The sequence below is a fragment of the Callospermophilus lateralis genome, unplaced genomic scaffold (assembly GCF_048772815.1).
Source record: "Callospermophilus lateralis isolate mCalLat2 unplaced genomic scaffold, mCalLat2.hap1 Scaffold_282, whole genome shotgun sequence".
In the NCBI taxonomy this organism is placed as follows: Eukaryota; Metazoa; Chordata; class Mammalia; order Rodentia; family Sciuridae; genus Callospermophilus; species Callospermophilus lateralis.
The window spans coordinates 756195-770315 of record NW_027513519.1 but is presented as its reverse complement, the minus strand read 5'-3'; positions in this window follow the sequence as shown (position 1 = coordinate 770315).

Genomic DNA, 14121 nt, shown 5'->3' with positions numbered 1-14121 from the left:
AAATCACATAAAGAATCTATAACTGACAGTCAGTAAGCCTCAAATTGGAGAAGCAGGGAAGTTTTAGCGGCAGGGCTATTTGATCACTCCTGGATCAAAGGAAGGGTGTCCAGGCCACCCAATGCCCTTCTGGACTTCAAATATTACCTAGATTTCTGTTTTCATACTTATATTTCACCTGTATATTCTTGTAAATATTGCAGGTTCCCAATACCATTATTCATCCGCAGAATGATTCCTAATCCAAATCGAACCTGTTATTAACCTTAACCATGCAATATTTCCTCAATCTAACTTAACAGAAGAACAAGGACATTGTTGGTCTTACAATACAGGAATGTAGGGGATCTTCAACCTGATGAGAACCTCAAAGTTCCATGCAGAAATGATCCCTGAAGAAGATGTAGACACCTATGAAAGACCTGAGAGAGCAAAAGTCAACTTCCATGTAAAACAACTTGGTCAAAATGAAGGGATGTGTATGAAAGCCTCTCTCTTCTTAATGTAGATTAAATAGACCAAAGCAGGCCTGTGTGGAGAGCTGTTCCTGGGTGCCTATGGTTGATGTACCATTCTAACTTGTGAAAGTGTCACAGGAAGTATGGGCAGATTCCATCTCATGGGAACCATGGAAGCAACTGTTAGGACAAAGTGGTTGCCAAGGCAGTGACCTCATTCAGTTCGTGAAGGAAGTGACCTACCACACTTCCTTGGTGATGGAACTCTCTGAACTTGGGATACAGGAAGCCAGGCACCCAGAGCCAGTCCCAGTCACAGTCCCAGTGGTCTCACTTGTTTGGATTTACCAAGGACAGAGTCAGTCTTTCTTGGTACCTACTTATGTGATGATGGCCAAATGCCAGGAGAGCTCTGAAGAGGGGCCTTTTCTGACGAAGCAGGTAGTGGCTCAACCATGGCTCCTGACAACTTCAAAGAGTTGGCAAAGAAGACCAGGTCTCAGATAGGACGGGCCCACCAGTCAGAGGACACTCAGGATAGTCACAGACATACTTGTGCGAAGGAGGTGCCGTTGTGGGTGTCAGTGTGAGTTTGTTGTTTTGTCTCATGTTCTGAGAATAGGTAGGAAAGGCGGTTTGTTTGTTTGGACTGGAATGTTTCTAGAAAGTTGTTTGACAACGCGAGTGTTTCTATGTCTGTGTATCCCACTCAATCCTTTTTTTTTTTTTGTAGACATTTGAAAAGCGAATTTATCAATGGTTGTGTCCTGTCTAGTAGAAAACTTCCCAGCATTCATCTTGCCAAATTAAAGAATAAAGAGCTGCTTCCCTTATGGATGGGCAACACCTATTATCTTCCTAAGTTCCACTTTTCATCCTGAATACTGGACACTCTCCAGAATAGCCTCATGGTTTTGTTTCCAAGATATGTACCACCTCCAAGCTCTGTGACATGGCCATGTACTGGATAACTGAGGAGAATGGAAGCATCTTAGAAAACTCACATAGCCGTGTGACCATTAAAGTCTCACTGGAGAAACACTGCTTTGGGCCTTTTGCTTACCTATTGTTCTGTTGTCCTGAATGTCAGGAAGATCTTTGCCTCAGGCCACCCCTTTTTGAAGCCAGAAGAAAACAGTTTTCAAATGGAAATAAATGGGCATCACCTGTGGCTCTCTGCTTAATTGCTTTGGAAAGAGATGTGGCGGAATCAGCCTCTTTGCCCTGTGTGAGGCAGTGGCTTAGATTTTCAGCACCTGATGGATCAAAGAAAGTTTCCAAGTGTGCATCCTAAACCAAAATGGCCAAAAGAGCAGTCATTGTGGATGAAGTCTCTCCCCTTCCTCTGAAAGCTTCCTGACCTCTATCAAGTGAGAATAGGGATCCTTTGTGACAAATCAGTTCTTCAAAGCCCTGCAGAGCCTAGCTCATAAGGGCTTGGGTTTTCTCATGACACCAATTCACATAAAGAATCTATACCAGACAGTCAGTAGGCCTCAAATTGGAGAAGCAGAGCAGTATTAAGAGCAAGACTATTTGATCACTCTTGGTTCACAGGAAGGGTGTCCAGGCCACCCTGACTTTAGGCAAATGAGGAGCAAGGGAGCTTATTTGGAAAACTGTCTTGGGCTGGCCCCTCATGGAAACCTCCAGCCAGAGGTTATAAAGAGTGTCTATGTGAAAGAAGATGAGGGCCATTTGGGAGTGTTTGGGTTTTAATTGTGGTCATTTGTGTGGTGGTTGGAAGAGATGCCTAGTTCCACCTGGGCTTGAACTCTGGTGTGATTCCCCTTACAGACTGAGTTCTGGAACTGACCTCAGAGAAGTATTGCCATGAATTGTGTTGGGATTTTAAGAGGCCACGCATGAGAGTTGCCTTTGGAAACTGAGATCAATGCCCAGGGTGGCTTTCCACAGAGCATTGTCAATCTCTGCCAGGGCATCACATTATTTTATTCTGAAAGACTTGGCAGCCATAGTTGAGAGTCAATACACACATGGGCCTCACATTGTAGACCTCAATGGGCCTGGCTTCATGTGTCTTTTTGGCCACTCTTTGGGAAGCCTTTCCTCTGAGAGTTCTCCAGAGTTTCCTTGAAATGTGCTTCCTCAAACATTAATGGTTCCTGAATGAATTGAAACCCACAATTTCTCCAACTTCATCCTTGAAAAATGGCTAGATAAATACCATGAAATTTTTGAAATTTTCATGACCAGGTGGCACTGGAGAACCTTTCAATGTCCTCTGGCTGATGAAGTGTGTATCAGACAGTGCCTTGATTGACTGGGTTTCATGAAAGTGGTGTAGAACAGAGATGCCAGTATGTTGGAGCCTGCTGAGTAGTGGGCCCAGAGCTGTGGTGTGCAGGTGTGTGATAAAACATCTGTGGTCGGGCCATGTGGATCTGCCATTGACTTCCAAATGGCTTGTGGCTGACATTGTGCAGCCAGGAATCACTTATATGTCTGAAATCTCTCCATATAAGGCATCTTGTTATATGGAGACGTTTAAGGACAATGTTCAGAATCAGGTGCTATGGTCAAGGGGACAAGCTATGTGGGATAGAAGCCTGGTTGGTGCATTCTCCTGCAGACCCTGACCTATCTCATGTGACAGAACTCCCTCCATCACTGTGTCTCAGCTGAATTTCTTGTATTTCGTGAAGCAAATAACAAACTCCCTGTGCAGCAGCAAGAAACACCATGAAAAGTCGAGGATGACTAAATGGCTTCACAGTCCACACGGGGAGACACTTTGCCTTCAGTGGCCACAGTTTACCTACAAAGAGTGAATTCAGCACTGCTGCCTCATGTCCTTTGGAAAATAAGAAACCATGTCCTCCAGGTCACATAGATGCAGATTCACCTTTGATGGTCTCATTAGAAAGGAAGCTAAAGCTCCTGACAACAACATATATGTCAAGTGCCCATCCTCAGTAGCAGTTCCTAAAGAAGTCTTTAGGCCGGCAGAGCTCCATTTTTTTATAGCGTTTACCAATTAGACCAGGATGCAAGAAAAGATCAATGACTCCAATTAAAATCAAATTAAAGCAAGCTTATTATTTCCACTGCCCAGGCGGCCTCTCCCTCCCAAAGCAGCGGGAACAAGACAGCCACCCAACTTTTCTTTTGGCTGAGTTATACATCATATTCCCTGTTTGAGATCCTACTAATCTTGACAGAAAAAAAAAACAACTTTTGAACATCACTTTAAATTAAATAACATCTGACCTACTGCTTTCGTAGTTATTCTCACATGTTGTAAGATGAGACACAGAGCCTTATCTCAGGTATGGCAGGGATCTATACAAATCTTAAGTGTTTTAGTTCTAATGCTGATCTTTGTTTTTTAAATATCATTTTACAAAGTTTACATAAATTGTTTGAGGTCACATGAACATTAGCTAACACCATATGATATAACATTTAAAACATGAATTAAAGAAAGGCAGAAAGTTTTTAACCTTTACATAGATTAGGCTATCATTAACTTAAAAATATATTTAAATTTTTCCCCAATGTAAAAAGTAACATAAAACTTTAAATATCTTATTGATAACAAGTAAATAAATCATATATATATATATATATATATATATATATATATATATATATATATATCATATATATATATATATATTTTACCACACAACTTTAGAACACCAGCTTGATGTAATGCTCTTTTAAAGTTTCTACCTTACATACTTGTATACCTGGAAGATATGAGCACATTAATAGCATCACAATGACATTGATGTTTCTACATTAACCAAGTTTAGCTTTTAAATAAATGGCAGTACAGTTCTCTAAAATAACAGTTCTTATTTAATCAATTGTTTAATTTTTATGGTTGCTTTCTCTAGAAAAATAAAACTTAATAAACACAATTTTATGGGTAAACTTTTGTTTAAGAAATTTTTGTCGCTTTATCACATGACTGATTTTTACAATCTTATACAGACTTTAGAACAAACTTATACAGACCTTACTAAATCAATCAGATATCTAACAAAAGTACTCATGAATGAGTAATCCCATATCAAATTTACTTCAGTTATTTATCAAAATATTAGAGAAATGTATTGAACAGTGTAAACCATTTTTTTTGGTTAAAGGAAAAGTCCTAGAACCAAGGCATATTAGACATTTTATACACATTAATATTTTATTAGATTTTTGAGCAGCTAGAAAAACTTGTAAGCTTAAATTTAAAGACTTTTATTGTTATTTGTTTATCCAAATTTAAAGTGAACCATTTAAATCAAGTGAATTAAAGATCTTTGAATCCACTTTTTAAAATTTGTTTTTATGAGTGTTCCTTTTTTTTAATGATCACTCCTTATATATGTTAATTTGTATATCATATATATGATATACGGACATATGGATACATCGACATACAACACATAACAAAAGTGTGCACAAATAATAATAATAGTAAAAGCCTTGTAGCTTTTCGCAGGTGAAATCTCCATTGCAATGTTTTAAAACTCCACTGTTGGTCAAAGATAGAACTGATCAGAAAAATATTAGCCTAGTTCTGTAGGATCAAAATAATGAGCTCAAAAAAATACAGAATCTAAGGAAAAAAATGAGAGTCCTAGAAAAAATGACAGGCCAGTAATTAGTAAATACCATACAATTTACCTTTTTTTTCCCACTTAGACATCAGATCAGTCTCCTACTGAGCTTGCAGACTTCCTTCATTTGCATTTCAACATAAGTCCTGGCTGAGTTCTGGAAGGAGCTGGACAAAACTGCTATTCTGAGCAGAAACCTCAGGCCTAAGGCATTTTAACTATAATTTTCAGGTACAGATGTTGAAAATTATGATACAATTTTAATATACAATTCACAAAATTTTATACCTTAACATCTTGTTTTGTCAACCGATACCATACTATGATTTACTATCCTTGTCCAAATTAATGCACTGATACACACTGTGACATTTTTCCAGGCTACCCAATTAAAAATTGGTGAAAAAAAAGACTGAATGATTGGGAAGTTACTTGCCAACTTGAAAGTAGAATTCTTTAGTTTTCCATCCTAAGTATTTAAGTTCTCTGGCATGAATTATCTGAAATCATAAACTAAACAATTTCCTAAACCCGACTTTTAACTGCAAGATTGTGCAATTCTTCAAAAACCCATTCAGATACCAGATTGTTACAATAAATCATCATCATTTAGACACACATTCAGCTAAGATCATTCCCAAGAAACAATTTATAATATCAACACATTATTGCACATGTCTTAAAGGGCCAGAAACAAAGACTAAAGACAGACAGAAAGGAGCTCCAGACTAAGGCTGACAGGACAGAAGCCTTTAAAACAGAGCAGATAAGAGAAAAATCTCCTACACCAGTGGCATGATAGAGGTCCCCATAAGAGGATTAGATGTTTTCACAGAGGGGCAACCTGAAATGTCATGTCAAAGGTCTCCATGGTGACTTTACTGCATTTAGTGTCCCCTTTTTTTTTTCTCTTTTTTAAGAAGACAGAGGTGGCATTATCCTTACAGTGCAGGGAAGGAAGGAGGGAATTCACTTAAGCAACAGGACTTCAGCAGCTGCTGGGAGTCCCTCAGTCCCATCTTTTACTTACAGAATTAGCTCCTCTGGTTCGGTTCCACCCCAAGCACGCTCCATCACCTAACATTTCAGTAGTCAGCTCTCAAAAATTCTGGGGTCAGGGGGGGAATCAAAATTCGTAACTTAAATTTCGGTTCCCGACCTTGAAGCCAATTAATACCAATTTAATAATAAGGACAGGGTTTGAGAAAAAGAAAAAGGGAGGTTTACTGCTTTGCTAACAAAGGAGAAAAACAGGGGACTCTGTCCAAAGTTGTGACTCTCTTGATCTGGAGGGACAAGGGGTTTTAAAGGAGTTTCACTTGTTAACCTGAGAGATACTCAGTTATTAGGTCCCCAGCAGGCATTGCCCTCTGCAGTGGGTGTGCTCCAGACAGCCAGCTAGGGGCTTCTCTCATGCTGCTTAACAAAGGGGGGTAAAGTGCATCGCATTTCCTTAAAACACAGTCCAAAAGGGTGTCAGGCTTACTTGCTTTATTACCCATTTTCACGTCCAATATCCTTAAGTTTTTACCACAGAAATAACACAACAAAACCCACAAAAACAAACAAATAAAAAACATATAGAACACAGAACAAAACACAAAGAAACAGAAACTCGGCGAATAAACAGAAAAACAGAGGAGCAATTCAGCGTCTTGCTAAAGCTCCGGGGTAGGAGCTCCTGCGTGCCAATCGGCACCTCTCTACACTTTCAGAGGTATTCCCTACAGAACAGAACAGAGGAAAGAAGGATTCCCATTACTGTCCCGGACAGGAGTATACGTGAGCCTCCCCAGGCAACCTCTCTGTCATCAGAAGAGTACTCCCTTAACCGGATATCAGATGTTATAAAGGTGCCTCTTACCTATGGAGGCCTCCTCCACCAGGTGCTTGATAATAGTTTTAGTGCAATGGTTCACTGCAGTGATCCATGGACTGAAGGCTCATTCCAAGGCCTTGGAACATGGCTCTCTAGCCCGGAGTCCTGGAAGATAGACCAGCTTCAGAATTTCCAGCAGTCTGGCCTTGTGATCTGGTCGAGTCATGTTGCTGGGGAACTCCAAAATGTTCGACCACAACACAAGAAAAGACCACTGACTCCAATTAAAATCAAATTAAGGCAACCTTAATATTTCAACCGGCTGGGCTGCCTCTCCCTCTCAAAAAGGCGGGAACAAGATAGCAAACCCACCTTTCCTACAGCCCAGCTTTGTAGCCCAGAAAGTTACACAAAAGGGGGGTTACAGAAAACAGAACTTTGACAAGCATCACACTAATTGTAGTTTAAATTTTTTTTTTTTTTGCTGGCCCCAGCATCAGAAATTATGAGGTCCATTAGAGCCTCAGAGAGGGTCATTGTCTGGCCAGGGAAGGCCAATATTTATGAGGTGTCATTAAAGTTTCAGAGAGGGCTGTTATCTGGTCAGAGAGCCAGGCATGGATGAGTTCAAGGCATGGGCAGCCATTGTAAGTAGGTTCAGAATTTGCAGTAATTTATGGTAAAGCAAAAATTACCTTTTCATGGCTTTGTGGCAAGATGGCTCACAATTTTAATGAAAGATCATGTTGGGTGATCAACCCTGTCCCTTACTTTTGGAAAATCCTCTACCACCTCCAAGGTTGTGAACTTCTGAGCATTTTCCATTCCAGATATGTATTCACAGAATTTCTAACTCTTCTTCTCTAATTGTGCCTTACTTGGGGCGAAGGTAATGTCAAGGCATTGTTCTGGATGAGAGTGGGAAGAATATTGTATAGCACATAATTGCATACACATTGGATTCATTTTCCAATTGAAATACTGAATTCCTGACAATAACCCATACCCTACTAGACGCTAACTACTAATAATATTATGATGGAGAATAATAACCAAAACAGAATTGAAATACAAGCGGTTCACAGGCGGCATGGTGTATATTGGACTTGCCTTTTGCAAGATAAACGGTAGGTGTTATAAATCTAGTCATTTTTTAATTGAAATAGTTTTATATGTGTATTTAAAGTTAACAAATACGTGAATTCCTATCTCCCTTTCGCTGTAGCCTATTCAGCACATGTACTTTTATATGCACATATAGAATCTTACCTGATATCACACGTACATTTTTGTGAGGTGCCTGATATTGCAGATACAAATTGTGAGAAGAGATCACTCCACCTAAACGCTGTTGGAACTGAAAATTCAAGCTATGGGTGAGCTTCCTAGTTGAACAACATTATACATAAATTCATGTTCAGTAAAATGAATATTTTTGGATCTGTGGATGATATATATTTCATGGTGAATTTCGATTGGCATATATATTTCTACTTTTAATGTCTTTGTGTGTGTGTGTGTTTGTGTGTATATATATATTCTCCAGATTTTTCAAAATATGAAATATATGTGTCTTATATACACTTCCTAAATTCATTCATGTTCATGTATGTGGATTAATAATCAACTTTTCACAAGATTATTCTCAGAAATATTCATCCACCTGAAATACATATTTGTTTCTTAGTACTGAAAACTAACTTCAGTGAAAGGTTCCAAATAAATCCTAATATTTCTACATTAACTGACCTAGTTTAACATCAATGCAAGTAGATTCCTATGGGACATTCTGTGTATTTTGAAGTTCATTATTATTCAACAATGGTACATTACTATTTCTTCAGTTAATCCACATCATTGGATATATATTTCATCCACTACTTAGCAAATTTATATGCATTTGTTTCACTTTCAATCACTTCCTGCTCCAGAAAACATGTATTTCCCTATGTTTCTTGACTGGTCTTTTCATGAGACTTTTTTCCAAGTATATTATTTTCGATTTCCATGATCAATTTTTGAGCAAAACTCACACACCCTTCATGATAAAACATAACCCTAAGATGACCATTAGATATATAACTGGTTGGAATGAATGATTGTGTATCATTATAACATTTCTTATATATTTTCAGATATCCATTCAATCCATTATTTAAGGTGGACCCAGTTATATTATTTATTCCCAGTATGGTCTATTCATGCATTATTGCTATATTCATAGACAGAGGTTATACCTATTTGTACCCCAATACAAATTTATATGTCTTCAAAATATTGCTCCCGGAAATGGTGGAAGAAATACTGATGTCACGTGATATACATATACATTTTATCACAGAAATATTCTGGACACAAAAAGAAAAGGTCACACTTTCAATTGTACCAAAACCTAAATGGAAAGTGAGCATGGATTACTAAAAACATCCATGTCCAGGTTGCCTAATTCTCTCAAATGTCAATCCTATTGGTGACTACATATTTGTTTTTTTTAAGATTATATATTCAACCTCAAGCCTGTTGAAAATGTCTAATCCTATCACTCACTTTTTAGTTTGCTTGATTTCCTAATGTCTCTATTGATATCTGCTTTCTACATGTTTTCCCCAGTTCATCTTTGTGACTGACTCTTCACATGTGCTGACATTTACACTCACTCTCTAACCGAAACCCTATTGCTAAAGAACTTTTGGTCCAAATCCTATACTCACTCTTCATTTGAAACCTAACGACTACCTTCCTCATCCTACCGAATAACGCTTTTTGACTGAAAATCTTTTTAACATTCAATCATCTAAGGTAAAAGGTCCTATGCCATTGTATATTGATTTATCTGAGACATCTGTGCAGCACATAACTCAAAGCTAAGTATACCACTCAAGGGTCCAATTCCCTTCTGGGCTTCAAATCTTTCCTAGATTACTGCTTTCATACTTATATTTCACCTATATACTTTTGTAAATATCGAAGATTGCCAATACCATTATTCATCTCGCAGAATGATTCGTAACCCAAATCAAACATGTTATTAACCCTAAACATACACTGTTCCCTCAATATAACTTACAGAAGAGCAGGGACAGAGTTGGTCTTACAATATAGGAATTTAGGTGATCTTCCACCTGCTGATAACCTCAAAGATCCATGGAGAAATGATCCTTGGAGAAGATGTATGCAGCTATGTAGGACCTGAGAGAGCAATAGTAATCTTCCATGGCAAACAACCTGGTCAGGATGAATTGATGGGTCTGAATCAGCCTCTTTCTTCTTATTGTAGAGAAGTTGGAACAAACCAGGCCTGTGTGGAGAGGTGTTCCAGGGTGCCTATGGTTAATATACCATTCTAACTTCTGAATGTGTCACAGGATGTTGGGGCAGCCTCCATCTCATGGGAACCTTGGAAGCAACTGTTAGGACAAAGTGGTTTTCAAGGCAGTGAACTCATTCAGTTCCTGAAGGAAGATACCTCTCCTCAATTCATTGGTGATGGAATTCTCTGAACTTGGGATCCACGAAGCCAGGCACCCAGAGCCAGTCCCAGTCCCAGTCCCAGTGGGCTAACTTGTTTGCTTTTCCCAAAGACAGAGTCAGTCTTTCATGGTACCTACTGATGTGAGGATGGCCAAATGCCAGCAGAGCTCTGAAGAGGCATCTTCCCTGAGGAAGCAGGTAGTGGCTCACCGCTGTCTCCTCACAACTTCACAGAGTTGGCCAAGGAGACCATATCTGAGACAGGACAGGCCATTTCGGGGGAACATAAAATGGCCCACCAGTCAGAAGACTCTCTGGATAGTCACAGACCTACTTGGGGGAAGGAGGTGCCTTTGCTGTTGTGGGTGTGAGTTTGTGGTTTTTTTCTCATGTTCTGAGAATAGGTAGGAAAGGCGGTTTTTTTGGTGTGGAGTCGATTGTTTCTAGTAAGTCCTTTGACATGGTGAGTGTTTCAATGTCTGTGTTTCCCACTGTATCTGTGGTTGTAGACATTAGAAAAGAGAATGCATCAATGGATTTTTTGTCTCTAGTAAGAAGCTTCCCCACATTAATACTGCCCAATTGATTAATGGACTTCACCTTGTCTTATGGATGGGCAACAACTACTATCTTCTTAAGTTACTGTTTTCTTCATGAATTCTGGCCTTTCTACAGAATAGGCTCATGGTTTTGTGTCCCAGATATGTAACACCACAAGGCTCTGTGACATGGCCATGTACTGGATAGCTGAAGAGAAGGAGAGCATCTCAGAAAACTCAGATATCAGTGTGACCAGTAAAGTCTCAGTGGAGAAACCCTGCTTTGGCCATTTCCTTACTTCTATTTCTATTACCCTGAATGTCAGGATTGTCTTTGCCTCAGGCCAACCCTTTGTGAAGCCTGAAGAAAACTGTTTTCATATGGAAAAGAATGGGCTTCACCTGTGGCTCTTTGCTTAATTGCTTTGGAATGGGATGTGTCTGAATCAGTCTCTTGTCCTTGTGTGAGGTTGTGACTTAGATTCTCATCACCCAATGAATCTAAAGAAAGATCCCATGTGCTTCCCAAACCAAAATGGCCAAAAGAGAAGTCATTGTGGATGAATTTTTTTGCCTTCTTGTTTTAGGTTCCTGACCTCCATCAAGTGAGAATACGGATCCTTTGGATTAAATGAGTCCTTCAAATCCCTGCAGAGGCTAGCCCATATGTGCTTGGGTTTTCTCATGACTCCAAATCACATAAAAAATCTATACCTCACAGCCAGTAGGCTTCAAATTGGAGAAGCGGAACACTTTAACAGCAAGAATATTTGATCACTCCTGGTTCACAGGAGGAGTGTCCAGGCCACCCTGATTTTAGGCAAAGGAAGGGCAAGTGAGCTTATTTTGGACACTTTCTTAGGCGGCGCCCCTCATAGAAACCTCCAGCCAGAGGTTATGATGAGTGTCTATATGGAAGAAGATGAGGGCCCTGTGGGAGTGTTTTGATTTTAATTGTGGTCATTTTTGTGGTGGTTGAAAGGAATGACTGGGTCCACCTGGGCTTGAACTCTGGTGTGATTCCCCTTAGAGACTGAGTTCTGGAACTGAAATCACAGAAGAATTGCAATGAATTGTGTTGGGATTTTAGATGGCCATGCATGAGACTCACCCTTGGAAACTGAGATCTAGGCCCAGGGTGTCTTTCCGTAAAACAATGGGAATCTCAGCCAGGATATCACATGATTTTATTCTGAAAGACTTGGAAGGCATAGTTGAGAGTCAAAACACACATGGACCTCACATTGTAGACCTCAATGTGCCTGGCTTCATGTGACCTTTTGGCAACTCTTTGAGAAGCTTTGCCTGTGAGAGTTCTCCAGAACTTGCATTGAAATAAGCTTTCTCAACACTAAATGGTTCCCGAATGATTTGAAACCCACAGTGCCCCCAACTTCATTTTTGAAAAATGGCTAGATAAATACCATGATATTTTTGAAATTCCCATGACCAGGTGGCACTGGAGAAACTTTGGATGTCCTGTTGCTGACCATGTGTATACCAGAGAATGCCTTGTTTGACTGGATTTTATGAAAATGGTGTAGAACAGAGATGCCAGTAATTTGTATCCTGCTGAGTAGTGGGCCTAGAGCAGTGGTGGGCAGGTGTGTCATAAAACACCATGGTGGGGCCAAGTGGATCGGCCATTGGCTTCCAAATGGCTTGTGACTGACATAGTGCAGACATCAGACCCTTATATATAAAGGCATCTTTTTATATAGAGATGTTTCAGGGCAATGTTCAGAATCAGTTTACTATGGTTATTGAGGCAAGCTATGTGGGATAGAAGCCTGGTTGGTGCATTCTCCTGTAGACCCTGACGCACCACACGTGACAGAACTCCCTCAAGCACTGGATCCTAGTAGAACTCCTTGTATTTGGTGAAGCAAATACCAAATTCCCAGTGCAGCAGCAAGAAACACCACGAAAAGTGGAGGATGACCAAATGTCTTCACAGTCCTCATGTGGAGACACTTAGCCTCCAGTGGCCACAGTTTACCTACAAAGACAGAATTCAGCACTGCTGCCTCATGTTCATTGGAATACAAGAAACCATGTCTTCCAGGTCATATAGATGCAGACCCAGCTTTGATGGTCTCATTACAAAGGAAGTTAAAGCTCATGACAACAAAATATATTTCAAGTGCCCAACCTCAGAGGCAGTTTCCCAAGAAGTCTTATGCCAGCAGAGCTCCATGTTTGTGGAGTGTTTACCCTGTCCTTTACTTTTGGAAACTCCTCTACCACCTCTAAGTTTGTGAACTCCCGAGCATATTCCATTCCAGATATGTATTCACAGATTTTCACACTTTTCTACTCTAATTGTGTCTTACTTGGGGCGAAGCTAATATCAAGGCATTGTTCTGGATGTGAGTGAGAAGATTTTTGTGTAGCACATATTTACATACACATTTGATTCATTTTCCAATTTTCTATTTGAAATACTGAATCCCTGAAACTAACACATACCCTACTATACTCTGACTAATAATTCTAATATGATGGTGAAAAATAACCCAAACAGAATAGAAATACAAGCAGTTCAGAGGAGGCATGGTGTATTGTTACAATTGCCTTTTGCATTATATAGTGTTATAGTTATAAATCTAGTCAATTTTTTTTTGAAATAGTTCTACATTTGTTTTTAAAACTAACAAATATGTGAATTCCTGTCTCCCTTTCTCTGTAGCCTATTCAGCACATGTATTTTTATATGCACATATAGAATCCTACCTTGTACCACACGTACATACTTGTGAGGTAACTGAATTGGCAGATGCAAATTGTGAGAAAGGATCACTACTCCTAAACACTGTTGAAACTGAAAATTCAACCTATGTGTGAGCTTCCTAGTTGAATGACATTATACATAAATCCATGTTCAGTAAAATGAATATTTTTCGATCTGTGGATTATATATATTTCATGATGAATTTTGATTGGCATATATATTGCTACTTTTTTTTCTTTTATTGATTGCTCAAAACATTAGAAATCTCTTGACATATAATATTTCATACATTATATTCAAGTGGCTTATGAACTTCCATTTTTACCCCAAATAGAGATTACAGAATCACATTGGTTACACATCCACATTTTTACATAATGCCCTATTAGTTACTGTTGTATTCTGCTCCCTTTCCTATACTCTACTATCTCACCTCCCCTCCCTTCCTATCTTCTCTCTTTCCCCCATTTACTGTAATTCATTTCTCTCCATGTTTATTTTCCCATTCCACTCACAACAATAT